Source organism: Astatotilapia calliptera, chromosome 13 (genome assembly GCF_964374335.1).
Source record: "Astatotilapia calliptera chromosome 13, fAstCal68.1, whole genome shotgun sequence".
Classification (NCBI taxonomy): Eukaryota; Metazoa; Chordata; class Actinopteri; order Cichliformes; family Cichlidae; genus Astatotilapia; species Astatotilapia calliptera.
The window spans coordinates 26965083-26989188 of record NC_137434.1 but is presented as its reverse complement, the minus strand read 5'-3'; the positions used below and the strand labels follow the sequence as shown (position 1 = coordinate 26989188).

Sequence of the window (24106 nt, the reverse complement as noted above, 5' to 3'; positions counted from 1 at the left end):
AAAAAAGAATAGGTGTGCAAATCAGTACCGCCTCCCGTTTTCCATCTTTTCTGATCATCACTCTCTGTGTCCCATCTGTTTTGATTTCACCTATTTGTGGGTGTGTGCTCTGTATTCCAAAGAGGTTTGCAGGAGACACACAATTTGTTTATCATGGCTGGGGACATCAGAAGATCCCATCTCCTTCTGACAGCTGAAAGACGGGGGAAAAGGCCCCAGCAGAGAATCAATAGACCTCAGAGAAAGAATGACAGGCAGAGAGAGAGGAGGTGGTGGATGTAATGGGAATACGGGGGAAGGGGTGGTGGGGTGGGGGCGAGAAATGATGCAAAAAATGAGAGGAAATGAGAAAAGCGAGGAAATGGAGATGCAGATGGTTAATAAAAAAAAACATGCCATGATATTCAAGCAAGGTTTGGGAATGATATGAAGGATGCATCTACGCAGTCTAAAGCCTGTTCAGTCAATTAAGTCAAGAGAGACGAAAGAATCAAGAAAATAATGATAGACTAGCATGAAGGACGAGACATGAAGAGGAGTGGAAAAGGAAGGATGACGATATTAATAAAAACCTTTTTTTTTTCTTTTTGCACATCTGTCAGATCCAGAATATAATGAAATAATTGTGAATGGGTATGCTTTCACTACTAAAAAGCTGCTGTTCCTTTTTACATTTTCAGCTGATTGAGCGAAAAGTGAATGGACTGTAGAGTTAGACTATAGGGCTGCATTGATAGAAAAGGGATGGGGCGGAAGAGGAGAGGAACTGAAGAGGAGATGGATAGGGAAGGGGAAGAGAGGCAGAATAAAGGGAAGGATGAGAAGATGGTTTACAAACAACCAAACAAATTGAAGATGAGGGAGCAAGAGAGGGGTAAGAATGGAGCATGCCAGAGATACAATGATAACAAAAACACAAATGGAACAAAAATGAAGAAAATGGAGTGAAGAGGAGGCTTTTAAAAGCAATAACGATGAATACAAGGATGGGAAAGGAAAACTGCAAGATTAGGAGAGGGGTTGGAGGGGGTTCTATAAAAGAAAACAAATGAATAAAAGGCCAGATGAGTGAGAAAGGGGGAAGGGGAAACGAGAAGATGAGATAAAGGAAACATGGAAGCAAAACAATAAGAAGAGGATGTTGTTGCATGAATATGGAGCTCGGAACATCTGGTGTGACTTTCAAAAAGTTCTACGGCCTTTTGAATGTGTGTGTGTGTGTGTGTGTGTGTGTGAGTGAGAGAGAGAGAGAGAGAGACAGAAGTATATTAGGTGGGGGGGGTTTTAGTCTAAAGCAGCCATGCACATAGAGGCACACCGAGCAAGCCTGCCATACTCACTCATATACGCCTGGATGGATACAGAAAGAGAGATCAAAGCATTAAGAAAGGAGAAGGCTGGCTAGGAGACAAAAGAGATGCTAGATGGGAAGAGAGATGGATGGAAAGAAGGGACAAAAATAGGGAGGAGAAGGACAGATGGAGGGGAGGAGTGGGAGAGAGATGGGGAGGGAAGGGGTTTTGGTAGAGAATTTATTTTTTTATTTTTCTGATTGATTTACCTTAGTCTCCAAGGCCACCGAGTCATGTAATCATCGGAAGGATTTTTGATCGTTCGTCTTTATGGAAGAGATGTGTCATTTCATCATTTCATTCATGTGTCTGCTTGGAGGTGACACACAGGCTGTATTTTCCTTCTCTGACATTTAAAAAAATAGTACTCATCACAACTCTCAGATCTTCATAGAAATACTCTCTTTTTATAATAAAGTTGAAACATTTTAAACAATTTAATGCTTTCTGGTCTTAATTTCCCCATTTTTGGTTGTTGTTGTTGTTTAGTTTTTTTAATAACCCTTGAGAGTTGGCATTACGTGTTCTTTTCGTCATTCATTTTGTCCTTTAGTAAATTATATATTTTATTATATTGAATTCAAAAACTTCACAAGTGATATTTTTCCGCCTGTTTTCACTCTTATGGAAGCACTGAATAATTCATGTAGCATATTGTTCTAACTTTTGAAGGACAAAATACTCATCGTTTGTTGCTTTCATTTTGAAACCTTGTCCATCTGTTGTATATCTTAAAACCAAAAAACTATCTTTGATAAAAAAAAAAAACATTTTCTAAAACAGATTCCTTAGTTTTTGAAAATTTCTACCCTTTTTTTTAACCCTTCTTCAAAAGTGTATTCTTCCTGGTCCTTGACATCTTAACAAGCATATTTTCCGCCTGTTTTAACCCTTAAGGAGGGGCTGAATAATTCATTGGGTACTGCTCCCTCTAGTTTTGCTAACGGGTCAGTCACAAAGCCATACATTTGTAAATGAGGGTAATCTACCTCTATGAAGCTGTGTGCATGTGTATGTGTGAGTGTTGTGTGTTTAGACGGGTCAGGCTTTAAGACAAGGAACGTTTTGTCCGATAAGAATTGTGTGTGTGTGTGTGTGTGATGGGGGGGTGGGGTGGGGGGTTGTGTGTAAGTGTGTGTTAGCTGTTGAGTGCTGAGGGCTGCCGGGATTTGTAGCTATGCTACCACAATGCCCCTTTCATCCGAAGAACCATCTGATTGTGTGTGTACGCGCTCGTGCGTGTGTCCATGTGTGAGGGAGTGATTTTTGTAGGCCTCTTTTCTGTGTGATCTCTTTATTTGTCCAGAACAATAAAAGATGGAAGCCTGAAGGCACAGACACTAATAGAGAAAGGAAAGACACAGACACACAGCAGGAGGAGAGGCAGGCAGACAGAAACATGACTTAGATATACTGAGGTGTGTAATTCAGGTCACTGGTATGGCCTAAACACACATAATTTTAATCGCAATATGTGATATACATGATATCTGCTTCCTTATCTCACCTGAAACTCAGCTGTCTTTAAATGGAAGTGTTACATTGTGTGAAAGATCTAATATCAAAGCTTTTCTATTCATCAGAGGAACTACACAATCTCAGAGAATGCTCTTGGGAAAAAACAAAAAATCGTGTCCAGAGTGTGTGTTTTACACGGAACTGACACTCACAGCAATAAAAAAATATTGTAAAATTCATAGATTACAAACATCAGCAGCATTGAGTACTGAGAAGTGTAGTGAGTCAGAGCCACAGGAGGGAAATGAGAGCAACGCAGTGAAGTAGAAAAGCTTTTAGCTGCGAGATAAGAGCATATTAGGGCAAATACAGGTGGGAAAAGACGGGGCTGAAACGCTTTATTAGTTCTTGATGAGGCGGGTTTTCAACCAACAAGAATGAGTGACGAATGAAATGAATGACTGGAGATGTGACTGGAAAGGTTATTTCTACATCCGTGAAGCTAAAGAAAGATTTGACTTAAACCGCATCTACTCAAAATTATATATAGCTTTTTTAATAGCTACTAATCAGAATTTTCCATATAATTTTGGAACAGGAATGGAAGAAATATACGTAAGGGGAAGAGGAGGAGAGAGAAACAAAAATACATAAAATGAGGAAGGAAAGGGTGGACTACAGAAATGGAAAAGAGAAGAGACAAAGAATAGAATGATGCAAAAAAGGAACAAAGTGCAGGCGTTGCTTGATCACTGGCCATCTAAGTGTGGTGTGTGTATTTCAAGTTTCCAAGTTACCAACACCTCTGTTGAGGCAAACCAAGCCTGACAGCAATCACACACTCATACTACCTCCTTTGAGCTTTGAGGGGATGCCATTTTGACTTTTTTTTCTTTCCGTTTCTTTTTTTTCTTGCAGACGTGTTTTTTTTGGCCCTCTCAGACTCTAATTTGATGAGTTTTCCATGGCTGGGGCCTCCAGTTCTTCAACTTGCATGAGCGTGTGTGTGGTTTTGGATAACGATCAAGCTATTTTTGGCATTCCTGATTGGTTGGACATGCTAAGAAAAGTCTGGGTTTATTCACCACCACTGTTTCTCATATTTCATACAGTCTGTTGATTTCTTGAAATCTTACCTCTCCACTTACCTACTTTTAGACTCAAAATATAACCATACACAGTGCGGTGAAAGAAGTGGCCTTTGCTTTTAATAAAAGATCGATGGAACCGATTGAAGCACATACAATATGAGTAAGAAAAAAAATACTTTTAGACCTTAATTAATACCTTAAAGATAACGGAGCACTGTCCTCATCTGCATTCAGTCACTGCTGTGCAAAGTGCATCATGTGCACCATCACTCAAATGTGAACAGAAGTCCAGAATCTTCAAGATTTCAGTGAAACAGAGGCAAACTTCAAACTGATGAATAGAGTCAGGGAAAGCCTTTATGAGAAGTTTTTAAATGCCAACTCTAATGTCACCTAATTAGATTTTTGCTCTCAGCAGATCATTTGCCTTTTCAACATGCCTTAAAGAAACAATGAAGGTTTGTGCAAGACTGACCTATTGGTCACCTTGGCTGCTACACAATAAGAACAATCTAATCGATGCTCCTCCAGAGTTCACAATAGCAGTACAACAAAACACATAGAAATTAGAATGTAGCTAAACTTTAGAAAAACAAAAACCTTTGAGTTCACCTGGCCAAAGAGCTGGAACTTAATGGACACTGAAATTTATTATGTCAGTAATAACAGGAGAGTGTGGGTGGTCTTGCAGGAGGCGGGCTATCGTTATGGAAACAGTGGTTGGTTAAGACTTCCTACCAATTCATATTAGTGAAGGGTTGCTATTAAAGACAAAGCTGTAAAGTAGGAAAGAGCTTGGTGTGTGAGAGATGTCACTCATTTACATAACACTACTGCAGTCAAAGGGACACTTATTTTAACCCTTGTATGGTGTTCGGGTCTGTGAGACCCGTTTTCAGTTTTTCTCAAAAGAAAAATTAAACAATTAATTATTTTTTCAACCTGAAATTCATTGGCTTTGGCTTATTTTCTGTGAAGAGCATGAATCTGAACAAATTTTCAATGACCTCATACTGTACCTCCCCCCACGCATTTACATTACATACAAGGTGTTCGGGTCCACTGGACCCAGGCCTAATAAAAGTGTTGAAAGTGTAGGTCCTGTGTTCCCACACTCTGTCTTCCTCCTTTCTGGTGCTGCTGATAGTGTTTTCTTCCCCTCCTGCTCGCGCACAAAGTTGCAACATTATTGAAAATTCAACTATCAACACCGTCTGCTCTTACATTCCCACACATTTTACCCTCTTTCTTGAGGGATCCAAATTTTATTTTCTCATACCCTGTCCCACCTGCAAATTAGGGGCATAATACTATAAATAAGACTTTGCCAGTGTGGTTCTTTATCACAACTGATCAAGATGGCAAAAGAATATCTACTGCGAGGGCCATCCAATTGATTTTGGAAGAGAGAGGGGCTTCGGATGATGATGTTGACAAAGAGGTTTCAGAATATTTCACATTTCTGAAAATTCAGAGTCTGACAGTGACTTTGAAGAAGAGGATGAGGTTGAGCACCATTTAGTAACAAAACGAAGACGAGTACCCCATCAGCAGCCAGCTCCAGGACCAGAACAAGCCCACCAGACAGCAAGTGAAGAAATATGGATGTCAATAACTGGTGAAATTGAATGGTCTTCTTGCCCAAGAAATGAGCCACCCTGCAGAGCTGTTACTGTAATAAGCCAGGGCCAACACGGCTGACAGTTACTCATGTGCAGGACATCAAGTCTTCATTTGAGCTTTTCATCCCAGATTCCATCCAGAAAATTATTCTGGATTGCAGTAATCTAGAAGGAAGGTGTGTTTTTGGAGAGAGGTGGAAGGAGATGGACCAAATCCATCTAAGAACCCCAAAGGCCTACTTTGGGGGTTTTATCCTTGCAGGAGTTTTCAGGTCCGAAAGGGAATCCACAGAATCCCTGTGGGATGCAGAAACCGGCAAGAACCTTTCCGTGCATCAATGTTTCTGGAAAACTTCCACAAAATTTCCAGGATTATCCGTTTTGATAACCGAGACGACAGACCAGCTCGACGGCAGAGAGACAAGCTAGCTGCCATCAGGACAGTGTGGGATAAGTGTGTGCACCACCTCCCCCTCTTTTACAAACCTGGGCCTAATGTCACCATTGATGAGCAGCTGATCCCATTTAGTTGTGAAACATATTGCTTCACGTGTAAATGTGTTGTGTCTTTCCACTCACTCCACTTGATTATAACTGATTTATTTTTTTATAACATTTTATTAAAAAAAAGAACAAAAAAAAAACAAGAAGTACATTAATTCATAAATGTGATCTAACAAAGGTAAAGGGAAAAAATTAACCATGTTTGCTGTTCATATGGTTTGTAATTGGGATGAACTAAACATCTGTTGAGTAATTTAACATAAAATTGTTTGATAGTGTTAATTTGGAAAGCCAAAACTCTAGCGGGTCCACCAGACCCATGAACACTGGCTGAGTAACAAAAATATGAACACCACACAAGGGTTAATAGTACGTCTGTGTGTGTGGGTGTGTGTGTGCCAGACCCGCAGGGAGACACAGTAGGAGGTTAGAGAATACAACACACACAAATAGTAAATGGGTAACAAATGAGTTGACTGTGATGTAAATGGTTGTCCTTTTCATGGCCTTTTTTATGTCTGTTTGTTCCTGTTGAACAGTCAGGAGCAGCTCACCCTGTTCCCCCTGTCATTCAACCTTTACCCTCCACAGTGACAGAGAAGAAGACAGACTGTCTGCATTACAAAGCATGTGAATGTGTGTCTAAATATGAACAGTCTTTTCTATTTGAATTCTTTGTTTGGTCACCTAGTGTATTGCAACACATCAGAAAAGGGAACTTCGTGTTGTATCAAAATACAGTGGGATGCGCATTTGAACAGAGGTTGACTGTTTGGAGAAAGCCCTACTGCCCTGCACCTGTACAACCAAATTCTAAATAAAAGATTAGCCATAGATGTGACAAGTGTAGAAAACTGATGCTTTCATTGCTGTGTTGGCGAATTATTTGAGAACTGGAGCTGCTCTTGTAGAATTATGCTGAAGTTTGGGCTTTTTAATGAAACGGCAAATCACTTTATAGAATTATAAACTATGTTTTTAATGCAAACAATGGGATCAGCTACTGGCTCGTTTTAAGGTAGGGTTTGCAGCATATTGTACATCAGTATTTGGTAGGAGATCAGGCAGAGATGTGAATAGATAGGTATTGCATATGGATGTCATCATACTTACTTGCACTCACAGGTAATGATGCTTCTCCCCTTATCTTTGTCTTTGTGTGTGTCAGAAAAGTACGACACAGGAAGACAAAGTAGCCTTGTTCTACACATATAAAACATTTCAAAAGCGTTTGTACACTCACCACAAAGGGACCAGAGAAAACAGTAAGGTGTGAGTGTGTGTGTGTATGCGTGTGTGTGTGGGAGTGTGGAGGTGTATGAGTAGCACAGACAGAGAGCTGAAGTTTTGAGTCACATTAAAAAAGCCAGCGTTTGTAATTATGGTGTCCTTGGAGGAGCTATTGGATGGCTCTCTGCTGTTTTTTCCTTTAATTGTTTCACTTTTCCTATACTTGCGTCACATCTACTTCACACACACACACATGCACACACAGCAAGTTAACGGTGAGGCCATGTTATTCATCATCACAAGGCCAGAAAAATGACAACTAAAAATAACTGCCAGTTATTGCTGTGATGTTCTGCAACCACTTTGATTGACTCTTCCTTGGGTGGTTACATCATTCTGATCTGCAGTTCAGCAACTTTAATCCAAAAAGAGTGCATAACCTGGGTGTTTGAGCACATCTGTATGGATACAATGCTACTAGACAGTTTTTTATTTCGCTTTGTGCATGTTTCAGTCTCTGTTTTTAATACAAGTAACACTGTCTCAGCTCTTGGCATGTCCTCCAGGTGTTGGCTATTATCATGGCTACAAGCTGTCCACTGGCTGGATTGATTAGAAGACGACTGAACTAGGCTTTTGTTTTAAGACTACAGTGGAGCAAGAACAGCTTTGGGGATTTAAAATACCTCAAGCTCTAAAATAGCTCCAAAACAATCGGCAGGTCCCCAGAAAATTACATGGGATTGCAAAATATGGAGTGAATGTCCTTTAATTCTCTATTACTAGAGGCTGAAAACTCTTCATGCTCTAACACATTGTGAAAGAAAACTTTTCTCCAAATTAATTTCATTTATTAAATGTTTTACAGCATTTTTCACCTGTCTAGATGAGAATTTTTCAGTCGTCTATTGTGAAGCAATTTCTTTCCTAAGCGAACATTATTCTAACTACATTTCACTTGCCTAAAGCAGCCATATCAAATAAAATATTGGCTACCTTACTATTAGAGATTACACTCTAATGAGCTATATAGGTCTATGTAAAACCACTGAGGTAGAGCACGGAGAAAATTAGTTTCTTTGTGTGTCTCGGTGACTCCTCATCTGAATTCAGTGTCACTTCCTAACTGACACAGATAAATAACAGCCTTAATATCAGTATCTTCCTTGAAAATGCTTGGACATGTAGGAGTGTGAACCCACTGTGAACCTCCCTTAGATTGGTTTGATCTCTGGTCCTGTCCCTCCATAATCAACCTCTAATACTTCAAGCTCAGTCAGTTCCTGAAAGGGCTTCATTTCAAAAGGTTGTAGATCAGCAAACGCTATCAGGGATCCTAGAGGCCACCGCTAACTCGCTAATAATCTCACCGTTGTCTTTTAGCAAAGGTATAGATCCAAACATGCACAATTATTTTATAAGAAGGAAACTGGCATGTTAATCATGCACTTTTTTATGATACCAGGCTGCCAGCTAATGTCACAATTACCCTTAAGATCTGGTCTAATGGCCCACTAAAAATAGATAATTTCGCTTGGAAACGTAGGAGTGGGAGGAACAGGTGTTTACCCTCCTAGTGTGTTTTGTCCTGATTTTCATTTCCATAGCACAACCTCTCTGTGCTTATCTAGGGCCCAGGACACACCCAGGATCTCTGCTCGCTCTTCCCCCTCTTTATCTTTCACTCTCTCCCTGGATCCCCTGAGGCTGTTTAGAAAGGATCTGTGACAGATTCTACTGTGTGTGTGCGCGTGTAGCACTAGTAGCTCTAGTAGTAATGACAAGCAGATGGGGTTATTCATCACCAGCCAAGTCTCTGCAAGCAAAGCAACCATCCCTCTCTCTCTCTTACTCTCTATCCATCTATTTATCTAACTGATGTGTCTGAATAATGACAGATAAAAGAAAATCCTCTTTACTTTACTCCTAAGCTCTTTATATTCTTTGTTCGTCTTACACGACCTTCTGCGGTCGCAGGAGTATTCTCAGTCCACTGCAGTTCTTAACATTACTTTTTTGTGTGCTGTTTAAAATCAATTATAAACTCAGTCAATTCCACAGTCACGTGGTTGTAAACTGTAAATTAGGTTTATTATATGCAAAATCCATATGGGACAACTTAAGAAATAATTGTGAAACATACTTTGTATGTGTGTACATCCAAATCAGAGCTCGCACACCTTCTCACGCTGTCCATCTCAAACACACATTTGCACAACTGTCCTTGCAAATAGGTCAACTGCTTTTGTTGACCACAACCATTTATTGCATCACGGCTGTAAAACTACAAAATTGCACATTTTCTCACACAAATGCACGCACATACACACACTCAGTTACGCACATTCATAAGTTTAAAAAAACCTCCCACACATAGCAATGTACACTTACATGCTTCAGGGCTGCCACAGCTCCATTATTTTTCTGAAGTGCTTTTCAGTTCCATAGCTGGTGCTTGAGGGAGTGTGTGTATGTTTGAATGTGTGTGAGATTGTATGATACTGTGATGGGTGCTGGGTGTGTGCGTTGCTTGACAAAGATTGTGACATAAACCATTTATAGTGCTGCCCTAGTGTTTGAGTGTGTGATTGCTATTGACATTAAATCCTGTGTTCGGGTTAGTTTGGCACAGGGCACATGGAATGATGAGATTGTTTTTTAATGGGAGAGGAGAGGAGAGAAACTATGATTAGAGTTGGGCAGAGGGCGTTAGGACAGAAAACAATTTCCTGTATTTTGCTTTGAAGTGAGAAAAAAAAAAGACGTTTCCCATGTGCAAACTATGCATTTGCAAAAAACTTCCTACTTGCCACGGTGCATTTAAAAGAGACGATGATACATATTTACTTGTTTAAGCAAAGGTAGGCTTACACCTGCTGCATCACCATGTGTAGATAGCTTCAGGTTCCCATTAACATTACAGATGGATAACTGGCAGTTAAATTTCCAGACAGAAGAGAAACATGACAAAGTGTTGACGTGAGGCAGTATAATAGCAGCCAATTAAGTGGAAAAATATTTGACACTTGCAGGGTGTTTGGACCTGGCCTGTAGCCTTTTGATCAGGCAAATAAGAAAAAAAAAGAAAAGAAAAGAATTAAAAGCAGTGCAGGATAAAGCTGAAGGACATACGCAAACTGAAAGCAAATCTACCTCATACACAAAGTCTTGATTTGGGCTGCATGGTGCAGCAAAATGAGTCTTTGACTTCAAATTGCCCTGCTGTTATCTGTTTTATTCCAACAGAAAACACATCAGCTGGATATTTGGGAGCAATGAAAGTTGGGACATAAAATTTAAAAATTGAAGAGGGTCTTTTATAGCTTTTCTATATATAGCTACAATACTCAGTGTCCATATTAAACACGACCAACGTTGTAACCACAACTCATCTGTTGTTTAAATGTTTTTATTTCTGAAGAGGGGCAGTCATATCAGAAGAAATTTGGCTTAAAGGAAAAATGGCCCTAAAGAATGAAGAGCTGAAATGGCTTGTTTCAGATGATGAACTGAGATATCCCAAGTTCTCACTCGATACAATAAACTATTCATTGTATGTGAATAAGTTTGGGCATAACTCAGTGATATCTCAGTGGTTTAAATGTAATTTTTTTTCGGGCGATCTCTTTATATTTAAGCAGCGTTATCAAAATGAAAAAAAAAATTCATATGTGGCCGGAGATGCTCCAGTGGCTGATGTTTTATCATTCCAGCAGCAGTTAAGGTTCTAATTGATTACAACGATCCCTATTTTCTAACTGCAGTCTCTTCATTGATCCAGTTACTGCTGCTGCTCAGTTCTCTACGAGTGATTCTCCGAGTCATTACTGCCAAGAAGACGACAGTTTCAATGTGGCTCCAAAACTGACTTTAATGCAAAACCACAATCAACTCCTCAGCAATTCTTAGGTGGAGTAAAACAAGTTGATCAAAACCCGAAGACCTGTTGGAGGTTCATCAAATTAAACACATTCAATTAATTAAAGCTATTTCTTTTAATAATGCCTATAATGTGCAAATTAATTTCATTGAGGATGAAAACATTTTCCTCTTTTGTCATACATCAAGTATCCAAAGTTTATCAATTAGTTTGCAGGGAGAAATGTGTAGATAACATGAATTGCATTAATGATTTTCTAGGGCAGATTATATGTGCAGTTTATATAATAATTGGAGAATAGAATACAAAGGTGTGAGATCGAAGTCACATTAGCATTATGTTCTCATGTTCTGATACTTTACCTTGAAATCAATTTCATGTTCAGTTACAGTGTGTGTCCTCTAACAGAGGTCATAACCTCTACCTGCTGACTGCATCTCTTTTCCTAAATTAAAAGACTGCATCATATTACATGCAGATCCCCAACACACATACACAAATTGAAAACTAAGTGCACACACCACATCGTATTACCTGTATAAGGACAGCGCAAAGAAACTCAATAGGCTTTTAACAATCATTCAGCCTGGACAGGAGGGCTTACTATAGGTATACCAACTAGATCTGATAGCACATACAGAATGAGAGAGGCAAGAGAGATGAATCACAACTGACTTCATGGTTCAGCCTTCTGACAGGAGCTTATAGAGAATGGGGATGGGAAAGGGAAAAGAAAAAGGGTGGCCGATGAAGGAAAAATGACTAAAAATGTATCAATATGCTAAAAAAAGAGAGATACCTGAGAAGCAATGTTGTGTTGGGGTGTAGATCTACTCAGTGCATACTCAAAAAGCCAATAAAAGTAACAGCAAACAGCCTGACGAAGTAGATTTGTTTCCAGATTTACTGCACTGGAACACAGTAAACTGTCCTGTTTTAGGCTTTGATGCCTGCAGTGTGGGCAGACTAGCCAGCTTTTCTCACAGCCTCTCTAGTATCTCTCAGTGCATCCTCGCCTACAATGGGTGAACATGATTTCTGTGTTCATCATTGTGTTTTTGAATTTGTCTGATTCTAATATGCTGATTTCTGTCTTTGAGGAACTGGCTAGTCGTGTTATAGCTCTCACTGCAACTTCCAAGTTGCTTCAGTGGCACAGACATCATTATAGGAAAAGATCTGGAGGAGCAATGAAAATACTGGCATTTGCTTCCAGCACTATATTCGACAGCAGTTTGAGAACATGCCAAATTCAATTTAGTTAGGAGTTTACTGCCTGCCTCAGGTTAGAAGAAAGAGCGGGAGACAGAGGAGAAGTATTGCCAGAGATGTAGAGAAAAGCAGGTAAAGTAAAGAGAAGATTGAAAGTAATCAGGAGAGATAAATGAACATCTATAAACGCCGTCCAACTCAGCTGTGCTGCAGTGAGCAGCTGAATTATAGAACAAACATCTATGCATCTAATGGTCCTTTCTCATTTCTACTACTTCTCTAGATTAGGACCAAACATAACTCAAAAATAGTGCGGGTGTGTGTATGTGTCTCTTTGAATGTATATTAGTGTCTACGTGTAGCGTTAGATATCAGTTCCACTTTACATCAGCTCGTTTTCATGTGTATGAGACAAGAGGAGATTAAAAATAGGGGGTAGGGGTGGATGGTGGTGAATAGTATAAACTGTGTGTGTGCACACTGTGTTGAAGCATAGTATAATATGAAGTGTAAATATGTATGTTTAGGACATCGAGATCAACGTTCAGCATGATTGATGACATAAGAATAAAGTTTTTGTTTATATGATAGAAACTGACAGGAAACAATAAAAGCTCTGATGCCACCACGATACCCTGTAAACATTCAAGATAACACAATTTGTCACAGTGCAGCTCATGACTTTCCAGTTTCACCTTTCTCAGAATATTATGGTCGGGATAGTTCAATTATACGTTTTGTTGCACATTTAAAATTGGCACACACCCAGTTATACACCTACATCTGCAACCTCTGTTTCTTTACATGCTAGACTATTACACTTTTTACAAAATGAAAATTACCAATGAAAACAGGATTATGCAAGCAGGCCATCTGGTTCTGCTTGACATTATGATCAGCAGCTATTTTGAGAAATGACTGACAAAGTTTTCCCTTTCAACACACAGGGTGCGACGAGTAAGAGAGAGAAAAAAACAGATGTCATAAAAATACTTATACGTATCTTTGGTGGTAAATTAAACATGACTAAAATGACCTTAAGAAAGGAATAAACAAACGAAAACAGCACTGCTGCAAAATGAGTGAGGACTTATTTATGGCATCAAAATGACAAAAGATACAAAAGGCACAAATTCCTTCTTGCATTGATAAGCATTAATGCTGCTCATGGTTGCTCAGCTTAGCTTTCCATTACTCGGGCACGGGGTGGATATTTTTGCTGATTTATCAATGCCACAGGCTTTCAGCGGATCTTAAAATAAATGGCTAAGACGCTGTGAGCCTGGAAAATCACCAGATGTACACTAACTTTCATATCAAGCTACTTATTAAGTCTGCATGTTTTCCATGGTCTCAGCTTAGAACAGAAATCCATAAAACGTTTTGCAGCAGCTCTTTTTTCCCCTTTCGCTCCCTTGCTCTCCTTTTCTCTTCTCTCCCCAGATGCCTTTTAGAGTTGTCATTGGAGAGTGACCTGTATTATCTATCTCTGACTCTCTCTCCCCAGCTCTGTCTCTTTCTCAGTCTGAATGGAGATTTAGATAAGAGAGTCTGAGCTGCAAGAGAGTGGTCGCTGCATACCAAGAGACAGACCAAAAGAACAAGAGAGAGGCCAGAGTGGAGAGCCAGTGAGAGCCAGATTTACTGAGCCATTTGCACCTTGTTTCAAACTCATCCTGTGGCTAGAAAGCTTCATGCTTCCGCATCTTGCCTTAGTGGGGAAATGTCATTGTTGTTTGTGTGTCTGTTGGCAAGCCTATACGAAAACTACCAAGCTGAATTTCATAAAATTTGGGTAAAAGGTGAAACATGGGCAAAGGAATAACCTACATAATCAGATCAAAATCTAAAGCTTCAAAAATTGCAAACAGGGGATTTGCATCGGAGGAGGATGCAATCTCCCATCGCTCTCAAAGTACTGTTTGACTATCATCTGCAGATCACATTCCTTGTCATGAGTTAGATGCACCTTTATCTTTCATTTGCATGCATGGAAAAATTTTGCAAACAACAGCAGAATATATGATCAGAGTGATTGTGTATTCAGCTGCATGTACAAAGTTTTAGCCACTTTGCAATGTGTGGAAGTTTCTCCACATCGTAAGAGGAGTAGGTGTGAATAGGTATAAAAAATTAAGACAAATCTGTGGCACATACACATCAGGGTCACGGTAGCAATCTCAAATTTCCACATCTTCTTTGCACCTATATCTGTCACAATGCGTGCGTGTGTTTAGTAGGGGCACACTTCTTAAACAGTCTGATTCTGCATATCACACACACACACAAAGACGCACACACGGGCCACAATTTAAAATGTCCCCCAGGTGATCGATGAGGTAGTGATGGAAATGTCATCTGGTGCTAATACATTTATCATCGCTCATCCAGGCTCATGAATTTCTCCTTTTGGTATTCAATCATTTTTGCTCTTTTACCATGAGACTATTTGAATGCAGTGATTCACGGGGCTGTCTGCGGTTTTCTCTGAGGAGGCAGAATGCGCGTGCAGGCATCCAGCACTCTGACTGGACTCATTAATTAGTGGGCAGGACAATGATAGCCTGTGTTTACATGAACCCATGTGATGGAGCGGTAAATAAAAAGCTGGGTTAGGGCTGAGTATATCAGACCAGCAATCACCATAAAGAAAACAAATACCTACATGATCAAGTTAATTATGTATTTGCACACTACACAATTTCTGTGAGAAGCATTTTATCGAACAAAAAACACAGTGATTGAATAACATATTACGTTCAAGTGTTTGCTACTTTTGCTTACTTTAAAAGTTAGTGAGGCATAAATACTTCCTTGGGTTTGAAACTGATGGAAAAGCTGACAGGCTTTTGTTGCTGTTCTGGGAGCAGAGCAATGTTCTTACTCTTCAGGGCACTGTATTGGCCACCGGAATATTTGGCGCATGACCCACAGAATCTCACATATTCTTATTTATGTTATTTACTAGTTGATTAAGTCAAAATATACCGAATGTTACACCTATAACCACCAAAGTAGGCTGACTACTAAACTATGCAGCCTTTCTTGGATGCACTTATGAGTGGCTACTGAAGGATTCTTGATGCTTGCCATTTTCAAGGCACACCGTATCTTTGTCCTGTCTTCCTCCACTTACCCCATGGGGTGTGGTGAGGCACATGGTCGCCCCTCCTTGAGCCTGGTTCTTCCTGTTAAAAGGGAGTTTTTCCTTCCCACTGTTGCCAGATATCTATGGATGTCATGTTGCCATATGTTTACACGTGTGATGCTGTGTCAGCCGAAGCTATATGATTGCGGTCTTTCATTTTTAAGTCAGATTTGAGGTTGGCTGATCGTTTTATATGCCACAAACAGACTTTAACGAGTAACTGCACACTGCCAAGCTGGTTTTGTGAGAGATTATCATATATTCATGCGAGTACATATTTGTGTGTGAACTTGTGCCTGAACTGCTATATGAGTAAGAGAGCATGTCATACAATAACAAACTATCTAAATGAAAATCATTGACAAGTGAGGCAAGTCATAACTGGGTGTGCACATACATACATAAGTGGTCCAGCCATGCAGAACTGAATATGTAAAAAGCATTTTTTTTCCCCCTCCTGGGTTCTTCTCCTCTTCTCTCTTGAGTTCTCTTTATCCACCACCTCTCTCTTCCTTTGCTCTTCATCCCTCCTTCTCAGCCTGTCAGTTAAATGACTGTTGCTCATTTCTCTCTGTCTCTCTAAGTCAGCAAGTCACCTGCAATGTATCTCTCCCTTCACTCATATTGTCACTATTACACATCTTCATTAATTGCTTGTGTAAGTACTCGCTGCATTTAGATTACAGTCTTTGCACATAGATGCAGAGTAAAATTAGAGTGTAACTTTTGAACGTCACTGCATTGGTACCAGTAATGGAACCAATAATGATGTGACCACATGGTTGGTCATTTGTTCCACCTACTGAGTCTGTATCTGTTACTAGAGAGTGTCACTAACACATAAGATGAATCTGAGAAACTTGTGTGTGTGGTTGAAATTAAAAAGCAGGCCAACTTGAAGGTGAGCGTTGTCAGCTCTGTGAGAACTGAGTTGCTGTATAAGAATGATCTGAAAGCCTCACAAGGATACTTTAGTATGCAGGTATTATTATTTTATTAAACTGCCAAAAACGACAGCACAAAATAAACCAAAAAATATGTGAATTAATTACTCACCGACTAATTTTATTAATTTTTACTTTAATCCTTATCAATGTTTTACAGACATCTTACTATAATATAAAAAAAATCTTTGTCTGTGTTTGAGCTTCTTTGTCTGCCAACTTTTCCTACACGATCAAGAGTTGAGAAACCAAACTTGGCACACATGCACATCTTGATCTTGATGATGACAGCATGTTGCCAAGCAAACTGTTAGTAATGGGCTAAAATAACCTTAACCTTTTTATAAAAGCAGCAACACTATAACACCTTATAAAAATAACATATTTATATCATAGATAATAACTTCTCATTTATATCCACAAAACCTCAATTATGCAAACCTCTAGCCATCAAGGTGCCTGGCAACCATCTAGTAACAGACCACAATGACTTGTTTTCTGCCTTCATGCAACTAGAACATGTAATGAAAGCCTTGCATTGTCTTAGTGTTATATTGTTGCTTAGGAATTAGCAATGTGCAAATATTATTTTTTTTAAAAATCACATGATTTCAGATATTTGGTGGCCTAAAAATCCAATATATCGGCAATTTATTTCTCTCCTACACATGAAACAAACAGATTTCCATGATATTATGTTATATGTAGTTATTTTTTAGGTTTTTCCTAAAGCAATATGGCAAGAAAGGTTAAAGATATTCTTGTTTTAATGCTACAAGTCTTGCATTACCTGTCTACACTCTACCTGACTCTGCTTAGATCAGTTGCTTTTAGTTTTTGTCGTGTTCCAAACATGTTGCCCTCTTGTGTTGATAAAACTATTATTATTAAGCATGTTTCCCTTGTCTCTACCTTTTCTGATTTCCATTTGTTGGCTGTTATAAATGCCAAAACCAACATATCAGGAAATAGCTAGCCAGTAAACCAGTTACAGTGACATACTGGTCAGGCTATAGTAATAATATATTCTAGTAGTACAATACAAAATTAGAATACAGAAAAAAACTAGAGGTCTATCATAAACAGCATTACCAAATGAAACTTTGTTCGAACTGCTTGGTGTCCCACTTTCATATATCCTCCACTCCACATTTACACATAATTATCTTTGATTAGTAAAATGAGAGTTATACCTTCCTTATTGTATTTAATCTGTGATATAAATGGAAAGGAGGAAATACTAATCCAATGAAACCTGCAGAAACAACAGATATACACAGAGCAAAAACCATTTAGTCCAAATACGAATGTGCAGTTGCTAATTAAGGCTCTGTACATTAATGAAAATGAAGAAGCATTGAAATGCTGAGTGTGAGGAACACAATGACTTTAAAATAGGTTTTTGTACTTTCTCCCAGGTACAAAATCAAATAGGAGGGCAGAATCAATGTAGCATCTCAGAAGACAATACTGATAGCTCGGGTTTCAGCCAAATTGCCCATCTACAGTATGTTGCCATCAAATTGCCAGTGCTCCATGGACTTGAAATGTAATTACAAAGTCTAGGCAATAAAATCAGCTCACAGGACAAGTGTCCTTGTAGACTTTCCATGTCATGTAACGAACCTGCAGTGTCATTAAGACACAGTGACAATTTGTTTGTGCAGCCTGGTAGAGCAGCACATTTTTACAGACAGGGATGAGCAGTTTGCCCACTTTGGTGGAAAACTAATGCATTTTGTGAACTTGTAATTGTGCATGCAATGTATGGTGTTTGAGGAAAAAGTCATTACAGGTGTTGTACTTGGTCCTAATGGTTTTTCAGAGTATTACCGAAGAAAAGATTTGCTACATACTTTAAGAATGTAAAAAGAAATCAATTAGAGGCTCTGAAGGGAAAAAAAAAAATCAATACTCTTGAAACTACACAGTTCTCCATCTTGTCATGACTGTTAAGATCAAACTCTCCTTTTAAAAGCAGACGGTATCAACATGTCTAACAGTGACCTTACACCTGCGCCTGCTGTTCACACCTTCTGCAGATTTAGTGTTAGCACTGAGTTGAGTTTTCCAGTGATTATAGCTTTGTTCAGCAGCTGAATTTTAAATATGCATTTAATTGTATGCACTCTAACATGTACTTGTATTGTGTGATAAATGGAATTTAAAGCTCTGATATTCTGCAGCATGGCATATAAATTAGTACTACAGAGTCAAAAGATTCATTTGCTGTGCATTAGCTCAGTATAACTTCAAGCCAGTGAAAATCTAAATTCTGAACATAGGACACGTTCTTGCTTTTGGACATGGAGAAAATAAAGCCTTTCTGGCTTATCTAACCACAGAGATAATTCAGAGTAGCTGACAAAGAAACAAGTGTTTTCAGAGAAGAGGAAAATGCACGACTGTCTAGAGCAAGTGTTGTAGGAGTAGCACTAAAGTAGGAGCAGGCCGTCTGAGCTCAAAGATAAAAAATAGACCTATAGTTACCAACCAATCCCCTGCAAAATGACTGCCGCCACTTGCACCTGCATCTCCTGTGCGTTTTATTTTAGACTCAGTAATGAGTCAGAGTGGAGGTGTGAGGAAGTGGAGGAGGTAGAGGCGAGCTGGAGGAGGATACCTGCCTGAAGATAAAATTTATTAAAAGGAACTGTGCACCAAAAATAAGTTGAAAGAGTGTATATAAAGAGGGGCAATATAGTTCAAACAAAAGCATGTATTTATTTTACAATAGGATGCCAGATATGGACAGGCATCTAGCCTGTCTGACCCTTTGCTTCAGCAAATGAGCATGCGTGTATGTTTAGGTGTGCGCTGACCACTATATGATAATGCATCATCAACTTTTATGCACTCATACAGTGTCGTGAGTTTATGTGGGCCTGCCTGTGTCCGCATGCACCTGTGAATGCACACTGGTGCATGTATAATACTGACACAGCTGGGATCCACCAGTCCTTGCCAATGTGTGTGGGTATATATGTGTGTGTGAGTGTGTGCGTGTGTGTGCACGGCGACCAGCTGCGTCCACTGTGCTGATCCTCAAAGCCGCTATCACATTCTGCTTGCATCATTTCACTGCAGTCATCCTGACAGCATCAAACTTGTGAACACATGCCGTTACAAGGCCGTGTTCACTCACATTCATGCATATCACTGTCTCACACAAACCCATTTGCTGACATGAGATATGATTATTACATTTCATTGGTGTTTTAAGCTGTTTTAATGAGTGCCAGAGGGGGGGAAGGTTTGTATTTCAGGGCAGTTTGAAATGACAACCCCTTCTCAATACATCCATTACTGTCAAAATGCTTCTTAAACTTTGAGTCAGGAATGTCTTCAGGCTCCTCAGCTGTAGCAGAGTTTCCCCATGTAAAGGTCATCTGTTACACTGCCCTATAAAGCCAGAGAGCAATAGCTATGTGAAGAGTCAGACAGTAAAAAATAGTACCTTCAATGTGTATCTCCTGGCCAGACAAAATATCAAAAATTGTTGGTTGCTTTTATACGACTACATAAAATCGGTCTTTCCTCCACTTTTGTAATACTAAGATTCCAGTTGGCTGCTATCATGGAATAAATCCTAACATCTTGATTTAGAAACCACATGAAACACCAGATTTTAATCTGGGGGAGTATAATGTGTTTGGATAGAGCTCAGCTAGAGGACTATAATCAGAATAATTATTCTGGTTTCCCTCCAGCTTGAGGCCTTTTAGCTAATGACAGACACAACACTGATGACTCGATTTTAAGCTGTCTCCATTTGTACATGACACGTGTGTGTGCAAATATTGTTTGTGTCTATTTGAGCAGTTTGACAGGGCTACAGCATTTGCAGACCAGTTTAAAAAAAACACATTAAAATACACTTGTGGTTATTTTCTGCAGTAATGGGGAACTGAGAAATGTCTTTATCCTTAAATAATGTCTCTCCTGCTGACAGCTGCAGTCCCCGCTGTTTCATGTCTGTTTTTTTTTCTGTTTTAACTAAAGAGAACAGGAATCATACGGCAACATATCACAACCACATTCCTAAAAATGTGTTCGGAGCAAACAAGTAGCTTAGATCCTCATAGAGGCACTGAACGATCCTAACAGGAAGCATGCAGACCATGTAGTTTGCATTAATTAAGATCAAAATACACAATCTGTACATCAAAGAAGATGTTGGAGTGCGGTCGTCATCATATCATCTTTCAAAGTTTTTTTTTTTTTTTCTTGGGTATTATTTATTGCCGATCCCTTCTTAGATCCCCCTTGTGTTTATCTTCAGAAAAATCACTTTTCAGAAATGAATGCAATTCATCAAAATAAATCAATACAAACTATTATCACATTCTAGAGGTTGTGTGCATGCAGTCAAACATGTACACAGAGTTGCTGGCAGTGGCCTACCAATCAATAGGCCGTTATTCAAGCATTTCACATTTCACACAAGAACCAATTCAAAATGTGACAGTATTGATAGTATTGTCTCAGGGTCCCTAGCAATACCACAACATGGTAAAATCCATTTTCCCTCTCATAACGAGCTGTCATTTTACGGTTGGACTGAGCTCAATCGTCTCTGCATATAAAGCAGGCAGATTTAGCTGGAGAATGATAACAATAGCACAATTGCCATTGGTATAAATTTCCACCGTGACATCACACAATAGTGATTAGTGCAAAGCTTCAGAAAGCATGCCTCATTTTAAAGGTACCCCTGGTGTTATTAACAATGTAGTCCATTGTTGTTTATAAGTACATGTGCAGTGTCAGCACATGTTGCTCATAATACTCTGACAAAAATCCATTTTTCTTTAACAAGGTGAAAGGAGCCGGTTCTGTGCATACAAAGCAGGTCGATCAGCTACATGATTCTAATGATATCACTATAATGATTTATACAGAAGGAATATTACCAACACTGAATAATGATGATTTGTTATGTTCTGCCGATGATGGTGTTTGTGGCATGTCAGTTATGCTGTGATGCTGAGGATGTTGATGGTGCTGTAACTTTTGATAGTGCCGCTGCTGTCACTTTCACGTAATGCAAACAAGAAAATCCGATGTTTAGCGACAAATGATTGACATATGAGCAGCGGTGTTATGTTATTAAAGTATTTTCGAATTTTGAAGTGTTTGAGCGACTTATTCAACAGCCTTGAACAAACAAGAATAAAATTTGCCCCCAAACAGAATTTTCCATTAAGTAATTATTGTGATCGAACCACATTAAGCACACCATTGTGCATTACTGGTCCCCAAAGGATAAAGTGATATCCTTTATGGTTATACGGGTCATTGTGTAAGCTCAAACCACCGGTACCTTTCAAGGCACCAACATTTTATCCGTGTGTCTAATTTACAAAACAAATGTTAAGCTGAAAACATCATTAAACAGGTGCACTACATTTCTTCTACACATTTTCTTCCTAAGCTACATGTACTGATCTTTTGTTCCTGTGAAAAAAATATGAAGGAGCAGTTAATTATTGCAGTGTCTCGGTCCTTAGAGCTGTGTGATCTCTCACTGCACATTTATTAAGATGTGGATAAAAGAATTGTGGCACTGAAGATAAAGGCAGTTTTGGCCTTTTGATATTTAGCTATTACGTTATAAAATATCTCCCTCGCAGTATTTTTCTTCATCTCTTAACCCATGTGCCATCACACCCACATAATTACTAGATGGAAAGGAACAAATTTAATGTTGCTGGACTGCTTTCTACTGGCTTTCACCCTTATTCACCCATGAAGGCTTGCAGAAATCACTAATTTTCATTTTCAGCAACACTCTGCTTCACACTCATGCTGGGGAATTGCACTGTACAGCCACTCAGCACCAGCACAGGCCCGGAGCAGCTCCACTGGGACCGACCAGGGTTAAGTAGTTTGCTCAAGGGCTTCTCAGTGCTGGTTACTGACAGAGGCAAGAGCACCTCCCATTCAATTCCCTGCTCGGATAACATTTCGGGGTGATGTGGGAATGCAATGGATGCATAAAGGCATTTCCTTAAAACCATTCATTACCAGTTCTGATCTTCAACCTTGCTACCTTTTGGCCCAAAACTCAAAGAGACATCGCATATTGTGACTTGCTGCCCTACACTCACGTCATGACTTTTTGTTTGTCATACAAATATTAGAGCAGCTGTGGCTCAGCAGGTAGAGCAGGTCATCTATTGATTAGGAGGTTGTTTTCATCCTGAGCTCCTCTTGTCTGCATGTCAAAGTATCCTTGGGCAGAAGTTGCCCCTGATGCTTCCATTGGAGTGTGTCTGCATTAAAACATAACATAAAAGAAATAAAGGATAGAAAAAAGCGGGGGCGGAACAGTAGCGGGTTGTTAGAACTGTTGCTTTACAGCAAGAAGGTTCTGGGTTTGAATCCACTGGCCGGCTGAGGCTCGTGGGTTCTCTCTCAGCCTGTGTGGGGATTTTGCATGCCATGCATGTTAGATCAATTGGTGATTTTAAATTAGGCGTGAATGTGAGCGTGAATTGTTGTCTGTTTCTCTGTGTTAGCTATATAGATTAATTGCCAAGCTGTCCAGGGTGTGCCCCACCTCCTGTCCAGTGACAGCTGGGATAGGGTCACGCCCAACTATGAACATGAATTGGATACGTGGAAGAGGACTGATGCACAAATGGATGGAAGCTACAATGATGATGTTTTCACATCATTATAGCGGCATTATAGTAATCAATATGTCAAACACTTATCGGTTAATATTCTGAGGAGGGAAACTGTTAGAGAAACAGGCCCATAATAAAGGGGCTTAGTTGCCTGTAGCAACAAGACTGAGCAACAGCCAGGCTAAACGAGCTTATGGCTAAACAACTAAGACTTATAAGTACATATATAATAAAGTCATTACTAGTTTGGGGTTTTTTTTCAGTTAGTGCATCATAGCAATTTTTGTTTTGTCCAGCCCATGGGCTTGGAGACCTCTATTCTGGTTATACAGTAACAAAGACACGCCCCTATCTCAATGTGTTTTCATCCCAGGGTGTCAAATATTGCTGCCGTGTAAGAAGCTGCGAGAGTCACAAAGATTCGGTGTCGGTGCTTTGGATCCAGCAATACTGAATGCAGGGAGCTAACAGTGTTGTTTGAAAGAGCAACAAATTCTGCATAAAAGGGCAGGACAGTTGGCAGTGGCATAAATCACTAGTTTGTCACATTTAGAAGCTTAGTGCTTTGCATTGTGTTTGTTGTTGTTTTCACTTGCTGTGGTCTGGTTTAAATGAACCGTCTTTACAAAATGATCCATGTAGCTGGAAAAATTACCTGAAAGCAGTGCATTTAAATGTCACAGGTCTTGAACAAAAACCCATATGTAACAAACTGGGAATGGGACCAGGCTCACCATTTGCCGCAGGGGATGTTTAATGGCACAAAAGCAAAGGACACCTCACAAGCTTCCATGTTTTGTTTTGGAGGGTTTTTTGGGGGGTGGGGGTTTCTGTTGTTTTTGTTTTTTTTACAGTATTTGATGACCTTAAAGTGAGATTGGGCTGTCCAACCATTTTTCGGGGGGTTCCCCCCCCCCTTTTCCCCCCTTGGCATATAAACTGCAATAATTCACGAACACAACTGTAAAACCTGAACTGAGTGATCTTGGTTACTCGTTTGTAATGTTAGGCAAGTGCAGTGTGTCTGCTCTGT

General features: G+C 39.5%; 1 protein-coding gene across 2 annotated transcripts in view; it reads left to right on the top strand.

Moving 5' to 3' along the window:
• The window catches only part of cdh11 (cadherin 11, type 2, OB-cadherin (osteoblast)), an 87612-nt gene that overhangs the window by 14040 nt on the left and 49466 nt on the right, over nucleotides 1-24106 (top strand). The window lies entirely within an intron of this gene.